General features: G+C 43.5%; 1 protein-coding gene across 1 annotated transcript in view; it reads right to left on the minus strand.

Annotated features, from left to right (window-relative positions):
- efnb3b (ephrin-B3b) overlaps positions 1–15,453 on the minus strand; it is an 80,169-nt gene that overhangs the window by 25,847 nt on the left and 38,869 nt on the right. The gene's annotated exons all lie outside the window — the stretch shown is intronic.

Genomic DNA, 15,453 nt, shown 5'->3' on the forward strand with positions numbered 1-15,453 from the left:
GAAAGCAAGAGAAACACACACACACACACACACACACACACACACACATATACAGAACATGGGAGCCAGCCAGCCGAAATAATACATCTTGACATCTGTGCCTGCGTACTGCTCGAGGGAGAGATTGGAGAGAGAGAAAGTGGAAAGAAGAAGGGTGAGATATGAAGGGGGAAGATGATGGACAGCAGAAAGCATAGGGCAGTTACATATTTGTGTGTGTGTGCATGCATACTGAACGTGCGTGTTTCTATATGTGTGCAACAGTAAGAGAAAGAGAACGATGACAGTTGTGTTTGTTTAGCTCCTCTGTGATTAAAGCAGCCTGCTAGAAGCTGTGTGCATAGCTGTATCGCAGTCTGTTTTTTACTGTGTGTGTATATATACGTGTGTGTGTGTGCACGTGCATGCTCGTGCTTTTCTGCTTTTCAGAAAGGTGGGTGTATTAGCACTCCGTGTGCGTCAGTCTGTCTTCAGTTTTGAAGTGTATTTATGTCTGACTGTTAAATCTTATTTGCACGTCATGAGTTTGTCTTGGGGTTGATGCATGTGTGTGTGTGTGTGTGTGTTGCAGTCTGCGTCTTCTCCCCTAATGTGTGTTTTAGCGTCTAATCTGCCGCTCTTGTTTGTTTAAGCAAAATCATCCACGGTTGTCTGGTGCATGCGGGACTGGAAAAACCAGTGTGTGTGTGTGTGTGTGTGTGTGTGTGTGTGTGTGTGTGTGTGTGTGTGTGCGCTCATTAGTACAAACTTTCTCTCGGTGCTGTCCTGAGGTTTGTTTGCATTGTTGTCTGTTTGATTTCGTTCATTTCATCTGACAGCTGAAAGATATCTGTCTGCCTCTTTCTACCACCTTGGTTTTCAAGTTCAACAAGCTTTACTTCCTGATAAGATCGTTCTCACACTGCAAGTGGAACACACAACACCAAGTCTGTCAAGGCAGACGAGAACATGTGTAAAACAAACCTACGTAACTGCAGCAAAAACTGGAAATCATACTACAGTTCGGCAGAACATCCCTGTCTGACAGTCTGACTTTACTGAGTCGTCATAAGTATCTCACAGGCACGTGCTAATTTAAAAACAAGTATAAAATGATGCGGAGGGATTGTAGATTCTGAGCTCAGTTGATGCAGTGAGTGATGCTTGAAATAGAAGGTCACAGGTCCGATCTGTCCAATCAGAGTGTCCTTGAGGGAGACACTGAACCTTACCTTCCTGCCCAACATAACGATAAAACTAGAATTACTGCCTCACAGTTATATGTCACAGCCCACCAGTCAAGTTGAAGTTTACATCCATGTCTGTCCAGATGAGGGCTGCAATCCGTCCCGTATAATACGGGATCTTCCCATATTTGAAAATAATATGTCCCGTATTGAATCAATACTGGAAGCAATTTGTTCCGTATCCCATGCTGTGAATAATGTAATGTCACGTAAAACCAGAGCAGTTATAGCCTGCAAGTGAATTGGAGAAGTTTATTAATGAGCAGGAGACTGGCAGGCTTTGTGTACTGTGAGAAAATACTGTACACTTATGGTTCCCTTCTACAGATAAAGACAGTGGCTTACTTGGTAGAGCGCATACCATAAAGGTTTTGTCCTAACCTCTGTGGGGGGGTGTCCCTTATTTCTTCACATAGCAGGTGGCAACCCTAATACAGACTCCTTATATATGTGCTGACCTCTTATATTAAGTGTATTTTAATCAAAATTAGTGTATGAATTCTTGAGTTATGGCCAAATATGTATAAAAATTATGCTTCATTGATTTACTATTGTTCGTCTTTCCTCCAAGTCAAGCTGAGAAACACACTTCAATCATTCAATTATTTACATGCAGTTTAGTTTTTAAAATCTAAAGTAGTTTAAGCTTGACATTATATTTTTCTACCATGTTTTGATGGTTAAAAATGATCATTATGTTATGACCCGGAAACCTATGGAAAAGTTTTCATCTTGGGACTCAAGTGTGTGATTTCTGCAAAAGGAAAAAAGTCTTTTCTTTTCCTGCTAGATCTGATAGCAAAAGGAATGCGTGTGTCTTTGTACTTCTCACTTTTTTCGTGCTGCCTTCAACTTACAGCAGGGAGCTGAAAGAGGGGAGGGAGCATCTAAGAGAGTAATAAGTGTGTCGTGCAGAGAGAGCTGGAGACAGAGTGACAGACATGCAGAATGACAGAGAGAGAATAAGTCAGAGATGTAGGGGAGAAGACAGAGTTTCCCACCTGAATAAAACTTTTAACAGGGTCAAGTGTGAGGTTCTGGTGCAAAAACAGCTCAGGCTAATTCATATTTTAAATGTGCCATTCTGACTGCACACGCACAAACACATCCAACTCCCGCAGGATCACAAGCCTACTACTCTTACCTCCAAGGACTGCTAGCAGCTCTTTTAACGGCCTGGCATACAAAAAAAAAAAAAAAAGTCTGCCACAGCATGCCAAAACATGGCAGATGGGAGACTCACAAACTGACTGACAAAACCTCACATAACAAGAAGTGATTTGGTGGTGTTAGGCTGGATGTAAGTGTGATGTACTCTCTCCACTCGGGGGGCAAAAGGAGTGCACTTCAGCGTCAATGTCTTTAATGAGGGGTGCTTAGCTAAAAATATCAGTTGCACAGGAGTACTCAGTGATTAAAAAAAAAAGGTAGCACAAATCCCAGCAAATAGGCAGAATCGTGTTAGCATATCACATAAAGCAACAGCCCTAAATAAACTATGACTAATTTGTCACTCGGTGTCACATTTGTGGGTTGCGCGACCTTTTTCTTCCTGAGCGCCGCCGCCAAAACTTCTTCGATTACTTTATCAGTAATCCGTTTAAGGCGGCGTTCTCCAAGTGCCGTAAATCTGTCCCGCTCCTCTAATCTTCAATTCATCACACATTTCCTAATCACACTCCAGAAATAACAAACCTGGAATTACTTACTCTCTTCTTTCTGTACAGCAACAGCTGAGCCAAATGCAAACTATCACAGGTTTATGGCTTTCATATGATTCACTAAAGACGAACAAGCTACCTTGTTCGCCTTGTTATATTGTGAAATTTAAAAAAACAAAACAGAAAAATTGGACTTTACTCTTAATTAGAGCTTCAAATAATCTGAAATGGATCTGCAATAATGTAATAGTGCTTTCTTGGCAAGGTCAGTCTTGTAAAAACAGTTCTTAAATCTTCGGAGGGACAAACCTGGATAAATAAAGGTTAAACCAATAAAACAGACCGGGCATTCTCCATTAAACCTTGTCTTTCCTCCCAGCCGGCTGGCTTCCAGAGGCAGTGGCAGCAGAGCTGTTGCTACAGATGAGGTAAGACGCTGTTGTGCCACAACAGGGCCCTCTTCTCTCGCAGCACCACCAAGAGAGCAACCGAGCGAGGCTGGAGGTGCCAATGAATTAGTTCACTGTTTTCTCTCATTATGCCGAACTGACTGCCTCACTTTTTCTCTGTCTTTATTTACGCCCTTTTCTTCATCTCCGACTTCTCTGGCACCACACACACACAGTCAACAAAGACCCCGCTCATAATGAGGGCATAGTGGTGTCTGAGTGTGTGTTATTCTTTGTGTAGTTAGTGAGTGTGTGTGTGTGTGTGTGTGTGTGTGTGTGTGTGTGTGCAGGGAGGAGGATTATGGCAGTTCCAAAGCTGTGAATAGGGGCCAGGCTGGGCCTTGGCCCTGGCTGAATTAATTACTCTAATTAGCTTCTTAATTGCATATATTAAACCAGTGGTTAGCAGGGCTGGAGCCATGGTTAGGGCCTGGATCTAAAGCTGGAGCTGGGGGTGGGCACAGGCAGACAAAAGGGCATTACACACACACACACACACACACACACACACACACACACACAGAAATGGCAAACCAGCTTCACCTTCCCCCCACCCACTTGAGGTAGTCTGAAGTGGAGAAACGAGACCAAGCACTCCCCTCCACGATGAGAGTATTCAATTATCCAACCCCCCTCCCTCATCAATATATAATCAGCGCATACAGCAGCAGCAGATGTGTGGTACTAATATGGACGATAAGCCCCCCCAGAGGGAAAAGAGAGGATTAATATTAGAACTACGGGGACTACTTGAAGCCGTCGTCAGCTGAAACTCGTTACTGTATCACTTACTCAGTGTGCCGCTCCCTGTGATATTCAAGACGCTAAACCCTGCCGCTGATTTGTGACCATCGAGCCTCGCCCCGTCTGGCCTGCAGCACGTCACACAGACTCACATAGACCATGACAACATCAGAATCATTAGTTCCACTGCTCGTTCCACTTCCCAGCTTTTTTTGGCTCGTACGTTCTGCGCATTTTAAATGATTATCAAACTCTTGGCTCTCCTGAGCGGACAACATGCATCAAATTAAGCTTTTCTGGCTTGAGTTGACCCCAGAGTAAAAATAAGCCAGGCTGAGAAAGAGAGAGAGAAAGATCCTCTAACCAATAAAGGTGCAGGGTGTGTGTGTGTGTGTGTGTGTGTGTGTGTGTGCGTGTGTGTGTGTGTTGGGGAGGGGAAGCATTATGGCTCTGACAGCAAGAGGCGGGGTAGGGGGTGGGGGGGTAAAATATTGCAGAAAATGCCTTGTTGTATTTGTGAAATGCACCCAGAGTATCTCAACAATGACGATTAGTCAAGAACAAGTAAACAGCCAGACCGCTAATGAATCTCTCTTCAATAAACAAGTGGTGCACATGCATGCACACACGCAGCATGCACGTGCACGCGCGCTGAGTGATAATGATGTTCTTTGTGGAGTTTTTTGGGGAAATTAGGGCTGCTTAAATGGTGGTTAAAAAGGATTTGCAGCTGATTGTTTGTCCTTGCGTCTTTGAGCTGTGGGCCCTCTTACTCTGCTGAGTGTCGACACTGTCGTCTTCTGCTGTCTCCTCACAGCACACAGCAGACCCTCCTCTCCTTCCCATTCCACTGAACAGCTGCGGGTCCGATCCGGCTCCAAGAGCACCATAATCCCCCTCACACATGGCAAAGATCATGTCTGTAACTTATCGAGAAACTACTCCCGTAAGAAGAACATTGAAGAACAATGTGATTGCTTTCTGTTAAAGAACCTGTTCAAAGTTGTGGGAATACATGGATCCATTTTCTTGCTGAGATGAGATGATTGATACCGATGTGTGCAGGATATGGTGACAGCTTAGCATAAAGCCTGGGAGCAAGGGGAAACAGCTAGCTTGACTTTGTCCAAAGCTAAAGCATACACCCATACCTTTTTTTCAGCAGCGAGTTTGCACACACAACGTCACCACACGCAGTTAGAGAGCACACACACATGTAGAAGCAGGGAGGAATGACAGTGAGCTGCTAGCTGCCCTGCAAACTGGTAAAACTGTCCCTCCCCGGGTTGGTGCTCCTGTCAGTGATGCAGCCTGTGTAAGACGCTTTGATCTGTGATTCTGTGTTTTTGAGACTTATTTCGGGGCTGTTTTGCTCTGAAAGACATCACAGCACGGAAAAAGGAAGAAAATTGCTGCGCTCACCCAGGTGTTGTGTTTACATCAATGCCAATTGGAGCCAGAGCTGACAAATGCTGGCTGCATGCATAACCTGTTGGTCAAGACATAGCTCCAACATGTAACTCTCTTTCAAATCTCAAAATGTTGATGTGTGAGTTAAACTATTCACATGAAAGTAGACTTCAGCATTGTTAGTAGGCATTTTGTCCTGTTCGGGACAGGTTGCTTCCATGTTAAGATAAACACAACCTAACCCCAGCTGTCTTCTCATCTCAGTTTCAGAAAAAGTACATTATGCAAAAAAAAGACATCGAACATTTTTCTCTCCATTTTGGACAAAGCCGTTTCCCCATTTCCAGTCTTAGTGCTAAGCTAGGCTCGCCTGCCCTTGCTCCAGCTATTTTTTTATTCCTCTTTCTACAATGAAAGAAAATAAGCATATTGCCTAAATCACTGAACCATTTCATTAAATGAAAAAGGGAGAACAGATGGTTTTTCAAGAAAACTTCCAGCACAAAGTTTGTCAGTGTGTGTGAGCAAACACACACATCATGTCTGCTGTGCCTGTGTGTGGGGTTGCGCATCTGTCTGTGTGAATGTGTTCATTATGTTGATCAGGGGTCATGTTTGCGTGAACCTGGGCACTAAATCAAAGCTATATTAGCAGGCTAATGTGTTCTACTGATGGCAGGGGTCAGCTGAGAGGTGCGCTTGTTTTGAACTCCCCCCATGTCCAATTGTTGGGAAACGCATCTTTGTGCAAAAGGTTCCTCAGCAGAAGGCAGCAACACAATGACGCCTTTGTCTGTCAAGCTGCGATGGGGAACGAGAAAAGTTTGTGTATCTATATGTGTGTGTGTGTGTGTGTGTGTGTGTGTGTTTGTGAGATGGACAGACAGTGTAGGGAAGGTTAAATGAATCATACAATGTTAACCAGGCCCAATCCAATTAGGGAGGGATTCTTCTTGTCTGACCTTTAACAGGAGAGACGTATTCACACTCACTCACGCAATCAACCCCCACCCCGCCAACACAACTACACACGCAAACTCTCACAAACTACACAGCCAGCCTTCCACAAAAACAGACAGACACACAAACATGGCCCAACACTCACGCAATCATACACCAACACCCACAAATGCAACCTCTGCCCACATACACACACACGCATAAGCAGTCAACCAACATTACCCACATACCAAAACACTCGCACACACACACACACACACACAGACACAGCCAATCTCGCAGACAGTAGTGCGGCTCTGATTGCTGACCTAAATCGGCCAGGCGATCTGTCACTTTCTCTTACTCACACTCAGCACACATCTTTTTTTTCATCTTTACCCTCCTCTTTCTTTCTCCTCTCTCGCTCTTCTTTTTTCTTGCCCAAATATCCCTCGCTCTCTCCCAGTGTCACTTTGTATCAGCTCACGCCCGTCCCCCTCCTCTCCTCTTATTATCTTTAGCAGAATTGCTGTGACCTCATTTGTATCTCACAATAAAGATGTCAATATACAGTATGTTGCACATTTGCGTTGGTGTCTGCATTCTCTGTCCAAGTGTGTGTACATTGAGTGTCCTCATGCATGTAATGAAGATACATACATGAAGCTCAGGGGAATCTCAGGCTTAATCATTTAAAACACTTGAGTTGACTATTCTTTTAAATAGAGTCATCTTTGCTACTACTCGCTTTCTCTTATCCACTGAGAGATGCAGATATACTTTATCTGTAGTGGGGAAATTAGTTGGATCCATTACACCAAACCCCTGCTGACCCATTCTATTCCATTTTCCACTTTTGCACTTTATTTGAGGCCATTTTCACACATGAGAGTTTAACCGAGGCTGTCCGCCCCAAGAATTTGATGTGTTTGGTGGAGTGTGAAAAACGCGTCGGGGGCTTGAAAAGCAGTCTCAGGTACGGCTCAAAATAGTTATCGGGGGTTGGCTGGAAGCAAATGGTAGGCATGTCCCCTGAGGGCCACATCAGATGTGAAAGCACAGAAATGTGTGACATAATTTTACTTGTGTATTACCACTTACAGTGAGATTCATGGTGGTCGGGAGGGGGAGGCTCTGGTCTGTGGGTGTTTTGCAAGAAATGAAAAGGTAAAAACTCAAGCAGTCACAGGACAGAGGTGGGCAGGTCCAAACACCTTAACTCACTTTATTTAGTTGCAAAGTTTCATTCCCTAAACCTTCATCTTCCTCCAGACTATCAAAAAATCATATAGTGATTATTTTGACAGATATTATAATTGTGTCACCATTGCATGTTCCTTTATGTCTGGAGAATATGATTTGTAGGCTGGGGAAATCTCTGTTGGTGCTGACAATGCACAACAATATTGTGACACATTTTACCTTTATCAAAAAAAAACTGCAGCTCCTGCAATTTGGATATTTTCTACTCGGCCATATTGTGATTTCAATCATATTTTGGTTAATTGTGCAGCCCCAGACTTTTGATGAATTCTATCAAATAAAAATCAACCGACGGAAATGTCAGAACTACTTAAAGTTTGTCCAAGTTGCTGAGGTTGTGTGGGAATCCTGGTGCCTTCTTTATTACAAAATTATCAAAAAAACAAACAATAACACCCTTTAAAGTAACTCTCCTAATACATGTTGGGAGGGCGGTCATTACTACATATTATTTTTCTAACAGCTGTGCATACACTATGCGTTCTGCAAATTTGTTTCGGCATCACATGGAATAATTTGGACTTTTTGAAAATAAACTCTGAAGAGATACGATTCAGAGGAGACCAGGATCATGACTGTAATTGAAAGAGTTAAACAACAGTGACGCCAAGTGCTGCTCACTGTGGGAACTGTTGGGTTTCTCTCTCCTACCCTGTAAAGTGCCTTGAGAATTTGGTGCCATACAAATCAAATTTTATTTTTTCATTTTCAGGCTGCTGCACAAAAAAGGGGGCGCTTGTGAATACTCTCCATGTTTGTATGAGCACTTTCCCAACAGGTATTCAAATGTATCTCTTTATCTATGCCAGAAGTCCAGATGGGATACATGGTGCCACACAAGCGCCTCCATTTCACTGAGATTATTCTGAATAAAACGACTCCTACACTCTCCTTAATCCCTTCACTGTGGTCATCTTGTTTCTCCCTCCTTCACCCTCTCTTCTCACTCCTTCCTGCGGCTCTTCCTCCTCTCTCCCCTGTGCCTGTGGTTGCTTTAGAGCCTGGCAGGAGGCCAAATCAGAGGGCTTAAACTTGATCAAATATTCAGCAGATATAGATTTCTCAGAGTCCCTGGATTCCCCGTCTCTTCCACCCAGCTGCTTTCTATTCCTTCATCCCTTCCTCGAATCTCACACTTGTGCTCTCCGTGCTGCAGTCACAAAACTACGCTGTGTGCTGCTCGCTCTCGTACGCACACGCACACACAGACAGCCACGCACGTATGCACATGGGGAATCATAAACTAACGCAGAGTGGCGGAGAGGAGCAGCTCATTTAGGCTGCAGTGCGGTGTTTCTCTCCGCTTCCTCTCCTCCATTGTCTCTTCTCTCTCCTCTATTTCCCTCTCTGTCTCGCTGTTGTTCCCCATCTCTCTCTCTCTCTCTCTCTCTTCATCTGTCTCTCACACTTTCTCTCCCCTTTTTCTGTCCTACTCTCCTCTCTTACCCCCCCCAATCTGGATTCTTTGTCATTTATTTCAGCTTAACCCTGATAAATAAACCAGTGAGCACCCCTGCATTATTCAACACTTCGACATTGCTGTCTGCACGCGCTGCGCCGGCCCCGTAATGTCCAACAATTAGACCACACACTGCACACCCACCCACACACACACAGCCACACCCTGTCACAAGTGAAACACCAAACAAACCTTGCTATTAAAGACTAAGAGGGTTGCACACAAATTCAAGAGCATACATAAATACTTTCACAGAAGATGAGGAAAAGGGACAGAGAAAATAAAGTTTGCAGAACACTGAGTGAGATGCCACAGTCGGCAAACAACTACCGCACAAACACACACATGCACCAACACACCATTAACTTTTACCGAAACCTCATAAAGACACAAACATGTAAAACATGTGGAAACCCACACAGTTATTTTTTGGTGTGCAGGCTCCTGTCAGCTCTTCTATTATTCATATTAGTGAGGGGCTGCTGGGTTGTTTATCTGTGCCATTGTGCGACAGCAAGCACTGGGCTGTCCATGGAGCCCCAGGGGCCCTGCTCCCTAAACACACCATTGGGAGTCATTCATCCACACACACACACACACACACACACAAAAGTTCCTTCATGTTCATCCTACATGTCCATGCACGCACACTGGAACCGCACAAAACAGACACACAGTTTCATACCTGTATCTGCCCCAAATGCGCACACGCACACACGCACGCACACACACACACACACACACACACACACACACATAAAAAAAAAAACACAACACACTACCATCTGTCTCAGTATGCAGCAACAACAACACTGCAGTCCCACAGTGACTAACCCATCCACCACGACAGTTCTGACCAATCTGTGTGTGTGTGTGTCTTTTTGGGTATGTGTGTGTGCTGAGCTATTTTGAGACTATTTTGTGTGTGTTTACAACCACAAGCCTGCTTGAATGTCAATGTGTGTGTGAGTGCATATATTTATGAGAAAGCCCCTGTGTATGGCCATGTGAGCATGCATATGTTAGTGTGAGCACCAAGGAAGATTACTTGTGTTTGTGTGTGTGTGTGTGTGTGAGAGTGAGAGAGAGAGACAGAGAGAGAGAGAGAGAGATCACTCACATATGAGGTCATATGTATGTTGACTGTGAGCCTGCAATCATTCACTTCTGATGTGCAAGTTGGTGTGTGTTGAAACAAGTGTGTGTCTTTGTACGTGTGCATGCATTCACGTGTGTGTGTGTGTGTGTGTGTGTGTGTGTGTGCGTGCGCGCGTGCATGTGTCCCATTCCCCTGACAGCAGCAGCGGTGATTGAAAGTGACCGCGTTGTTTCAGTGTCACCCCGCAGATGAGATGCCGTGTGTGTATGTGTGTGTGTGTGTGTCTCTCAACTGACACTCACATCTCATCCACATCAGCCACACACGACAGACTTGCCTCAGTCTGTTGTCATATTATTCTATCTCTCCTTCTCACTTCTTTCTTTCTCTTTCCCTCCTTTTTCAACTTTCTCATTCTCTCTCCTCCTTGTTGTGACTCAGCTTCTCTCCTTATTTCCTACTTTCACTCCCTTCAGCCTCCAAAGAAAGAAACACTGAAACACTGGTTTGACTACTGGGCAGGTCTATTACTACTTATGTATTTTAGCCTATTTGAGTACAACATGGGTGGTGTTTGCCACTTTGACCCATAAACTAAACATAATTAATATTAGGAAATTACAGGAAAGTATGTTAAAGTGCCATTTAATAACACTTTAGATGCCATTTTGATTTAAAATGGTTATATTTTGTGATTTTTCTTCCCTTCTTTTTCTTCCCTCATTCTGGTCTGCAAATATGCACACAGTGGACAAACAACAGACTGGCCCTTGAGCCCCTTGTGACTGAGAATTAATCCAAGAAAAGCTGCATGTTTAAAGGTCTGTTCAACAAAATTACAAAAACAAAACAAAACAAAAAAAAGAAATTAAAAAAAAAAAAAAAAAAAAAAACCTGGATAATCCACAGTACACATTCTCATCAGATTTCCCAGGGACTATTTCTTGGGTAGAGGAAGCAATTCAGATGTTGTGTATTATCCACAGTAACATGGATTTAGTTTCAGGACATGTTGCTGTTGATTGTCGGAGTGAAACATCTCAAAACCAGGGAAAATAAAACTCAAACCATCTGCATGGCTCGATACCTCTAGGATAAAGTGAGAAAAGATGTTCTTAGGAATTTGGGTGAACTGACCCTTTACAAGCAACTGATCCTGGACCAGTTTTAACAACAGCTCTTCTGTTCTCCTCATAAGCTGCAAACCAAATCAGCTGCATGGAGATAAGTTTAGTTTTCTCCTGCAGTTCTCATTAAGAAGACACGTCATCAAGACCGCGCTCTGATTACGTGTGTGTGTGTGTGTGTGTGTGTGTGTGTGTGTGTGTGTGTGTGTGTGTGTGTGTGTGTTCTTGTGCATGGATGCAAAGAGTGTGTGTGCATGTTACACAAGGCCCTGGCGCCTGCTTTCAAAGGATTCATTAAAAGCAGTGAAAGGCTTGATCTGTGGTTTGGGTTGATGTACTGAGCATGTCTGTGAGTGTGTTTGTGTGTGTGTGTGTGTGTGTGTGTGTGTGTGTGTGTGGGGGGGGGGGGGGGGGGGGGGGGATTTGAATGGTGAAAGAGATGAGAAACTAAAGGGGGAAGAATTGAGGGAGAGACAGAGACAGAGAGAGAGTGTGACAGGGAAATGGGTTTACATAAACTCTGACCTCATGTTATGAATGAAAACATCAATCAATGAGTATAACTAATCAATTTTCCCACTCTTTCTCTCCTCACCACAGGACGCGGAAGTTAAGAATTACATTTAATGGGATTCAAGTAATCTGACTACAAAACAGTGGCATCTGTAGTGCATTAGTTGGAGCAAAAACAAAGGAAACTTTTTTCCCCCCTCTGATTTCAGACTACTTGATTTTCTCCAGACACAAAGATTATTTTCTCTAGAAATGATCAATGATACTTGTTGATGATCGCAATGTGAAAATCTAATTTCTAGCATGATTTACTGTGCACCACGGTGGCAAACTGTGGCGGAAACTGATTACCCAGCGGACCTTAAGCAAGTTACTGGTGATCTGTAATGGGTTTAACATTGAAATTAACCTCCACTGCTTTGTTTCCTCCTGCTGCTGCTCCACCATCCAACCACACATACGCTTTTCCACGTGTGCCCGGTCTGCGCTGTGCAAATTAAATCACGCTATGCTATAGGTTAATTAAAACAAGATTTCCCTCAGGCTTCTGCATACATTGGTGCCCTTACACACGCGCACAAATATACATTTACAGTAACTCAATTCAGGGACACGCTGGTCCACAGTGTGTCGAGTGTGTACAATATCCTCCCAACAGGGCCTGTTAGTGCTCACAAGCTACAGCAGATATGTGGCTCTAAATGAGCAGCAGGATTAACGGTTATTAATTATCTCACGGCCTCATTAAGTACACAGTAGCTCTGGTGAGAGACTTGATACAGTTCTTCATTAAGGACACATGATCAAAGACGCGTCGCTCACTATACACAGGCTATCTGGTGGCGTTATCAATCAGTTATCAGCACCAAATGCTCTCTACGATCAGCTAGTCCCCTGTCTCCTCGCCTCTTCAAATGTGTGAGTAAACCTGTGTGTGTGTGTGTGTGTGTGTGACAGAGAGAGTGTGTGACCTTGTGTTGCTGCTGTCATTGATTGGGCTGGAGCTGTCAATCGATCAGTCTGGTCTGTGTGTGGAGATAAAGGAGTTTCTATCTCTGGACACTCTGGTAGGTGGAGAGGTGGGAAAGATAGAGACAGTGGACCACATTTGGCCCCTTGCTTACACATTTTTGGTCCAGCAAAGTGTTTCAAGAGTGGATATACTTCACTGCAAGGTAATGAAAGTCAAGTTATATGATTCTTAAAACCAAAAATTAGCAGGTATACACAGGTTTTTTTTAAACCAGCTAAAAATGTGATTAACACTTTTTACACTGCCACACGAGTTTGCCTTTCTGTTCAGACTGAGGACACACTTGCTGGGATGTCATCACATGCGAGAAAAGCATGAACGTGTGAGCTGTTAGCTGCCGTACAGACTCTCATCCCCGGGTTGGAGCTCTCGAAGCCTCCATATGATACACTCCGATCAATAATTGTGTGTTTTTGAAACTTATTTCGGGGATGTTGTTTAACAGCATTTGACCTGAGTATGAATACATATTGTACCCTCTGCTGCTAGATCCTAGCAGGTCTTGGCAGGTTTTTAGACCAGTGGAAAAGTGGCTTTAAAGGTATTTCAGAGGTTCTCCAATGTGCACTGGCTTTGTGGACTTGACTGGGTGTGTTTGACACATAATCATTACGTGTGCAATCATGTGTGATTAGGACTTTGAGCCCTAGTCACTTTAAATAATTTAGGGGATGCCCAAGATGCAAGCAATCATAGTCAGTCTCTTAAAGCTACAGAGCTCATGTTGACAGGTGTGTAACTGCTATGCTGTTGAACTGTTGAACACAGCAATTCTGTTCCTGCTGATACCTGTTGTGTTATGGATCCCGAGTAGTAGATTTCTACACAAACAGTCATGTAGTTGGGGGTTTATGAATTCTGAATGTGGACAACATCAAAATCTGGCAACTCTTCTAACTTATAAAGTGCATGTGTAAAGATGGGGATTGTGCAATGAGCTGCAACTCCATAAACAAAAAGACATTTTGTTTTCTTCACTGAGTGCATATTGGAATATAAAACAAAGCATTTAATGGTACAACTATGTACCTAAATGTACTATAGAAAGATGCATGTTAAAGTTTTTTCTGTGATAAATCTATGTCATACAGTATTTGAAACCAGAATTAATCATCCCACAGTGGGATCATTTCACAACACTGATATAAATATACACACAAACCCAATCTGTCAACACTTGCACATAAATGGGTTTTAAACCAGGCGATGGTTTCACTGAGCGATGTGGGAGTGTTTTTGATGTATCCCACAGGTGTTGGTGTGTCATATTTGATAGCTTTTCAGGTTCTGCTGTTCAACATCTGTCAAGTCACTGAATCAGGTATCAGATTGCGTTAATTTTCCTCACTACTTATCAGGCCAAAATTCCTTTATCACTGGGTCCTTGGGTGCACAAGCAATACACTAATAGACACACACATATTCATAGAGTATATGGTACTGCACCACTGCATACTATCTCACCTCCTTGTATCTAATCTGACAGAAATACTTGTATGCTGATAATGCTACAGGGCGCAGGAGAAATATGCCCAGTGCCTCACCTCTCTTCACAAACACACCGAGTATGAGGACTGATAGTGGAAAAACCAAGCGCGCCTGAAACGGGTGAACAAATATAGAAAACAATGAGGCATGAGGGACTTCACAGACTTCCAGAGATTGTATATTCTCTTTGTCTCTTTCTATCTCTGTCTGTCTCTCCATCCTTGTCCCAGCTTCCTGCTCCTCCTGGCTCTGCTCGTTCCCTTGTTTTTTAGTTGTTGTTTTTTTTTCCACATGCAGATGAAAAGAAATGAAAAGAGCATTTGCACACCTGAGTGAATAGAGCTCACAGGTGCGTGGGAGGAGAGCTTTGGGAATGAAACAGGGTCTCTCTCTCTCTCAGTCTTTCTCTCTTTGTCTATCCTCCTCGCTCTCTCACTCCTGAGGTGTTTTCACTGCGCTTGTGTTTGTATTGGAAACTTGTGTGCGTGTGAGAGTGTGTGTATACATGCATGTGAGTATGTGTGTCCTGTGTGTGTTGTGTGCATGAATGCCGAACGCTCTTGGCGCTTGGTCTGTATTTAAAAACAACCCACAGGTTTCGCTTGTCGCGACCTTTTCTTGCAGATTGTTCCGTCTGATAGAAACGTTTGGCCTGGCTCGCCTTGATGACCTCATCAGGTCTTCACACAGCATAAGTCCAAACAAACCATCTGTACAAACCAAAACAAACTGTTCCTCGGTATTTGCGGTCACTGCAAGGATGGCAGTAACAGTAAACAGGCCTGAGGCCGGCACTGTAGCGGAGCAGGACAAAGACATAGCAATGACACACAAACACACACTTGAAGAAATGAAATTGAAGCACATATGTAACCATATTTAGCTTGACACAAAATCCCACACAACTGGCAAACACACTGAAAAAAGTGAAAACAATGGAAAGTGGTTTCTTTAATCTTTTGCTCAAAAAAAAAAGTGGATTTTAATGAAAGTGTTGTTTAATACCACGGAGGTGAAATTAGTCAAATGACCTGCAGTTTGT

The sequence above is a fragment of the Trachinotus anak genome, unplaced genomic scaffold (assembly GCF_046630095.1).
Source record: "Trachinotus anak isolate AG129_WGS33_773 ecotype Australia unplaced genomic scaffold, CSIRO_AGI_Tana_v1 ptg000005l, whole genome shotgun sequence".
In the NCBI taxonomy this organism is placed as follows: domain Eukaryota; kingdom Metazoa; phylum Chordata; class Actinopteri; order Carangiformes; family Carangidae; genus Trachinotus; species Trachinotus anak.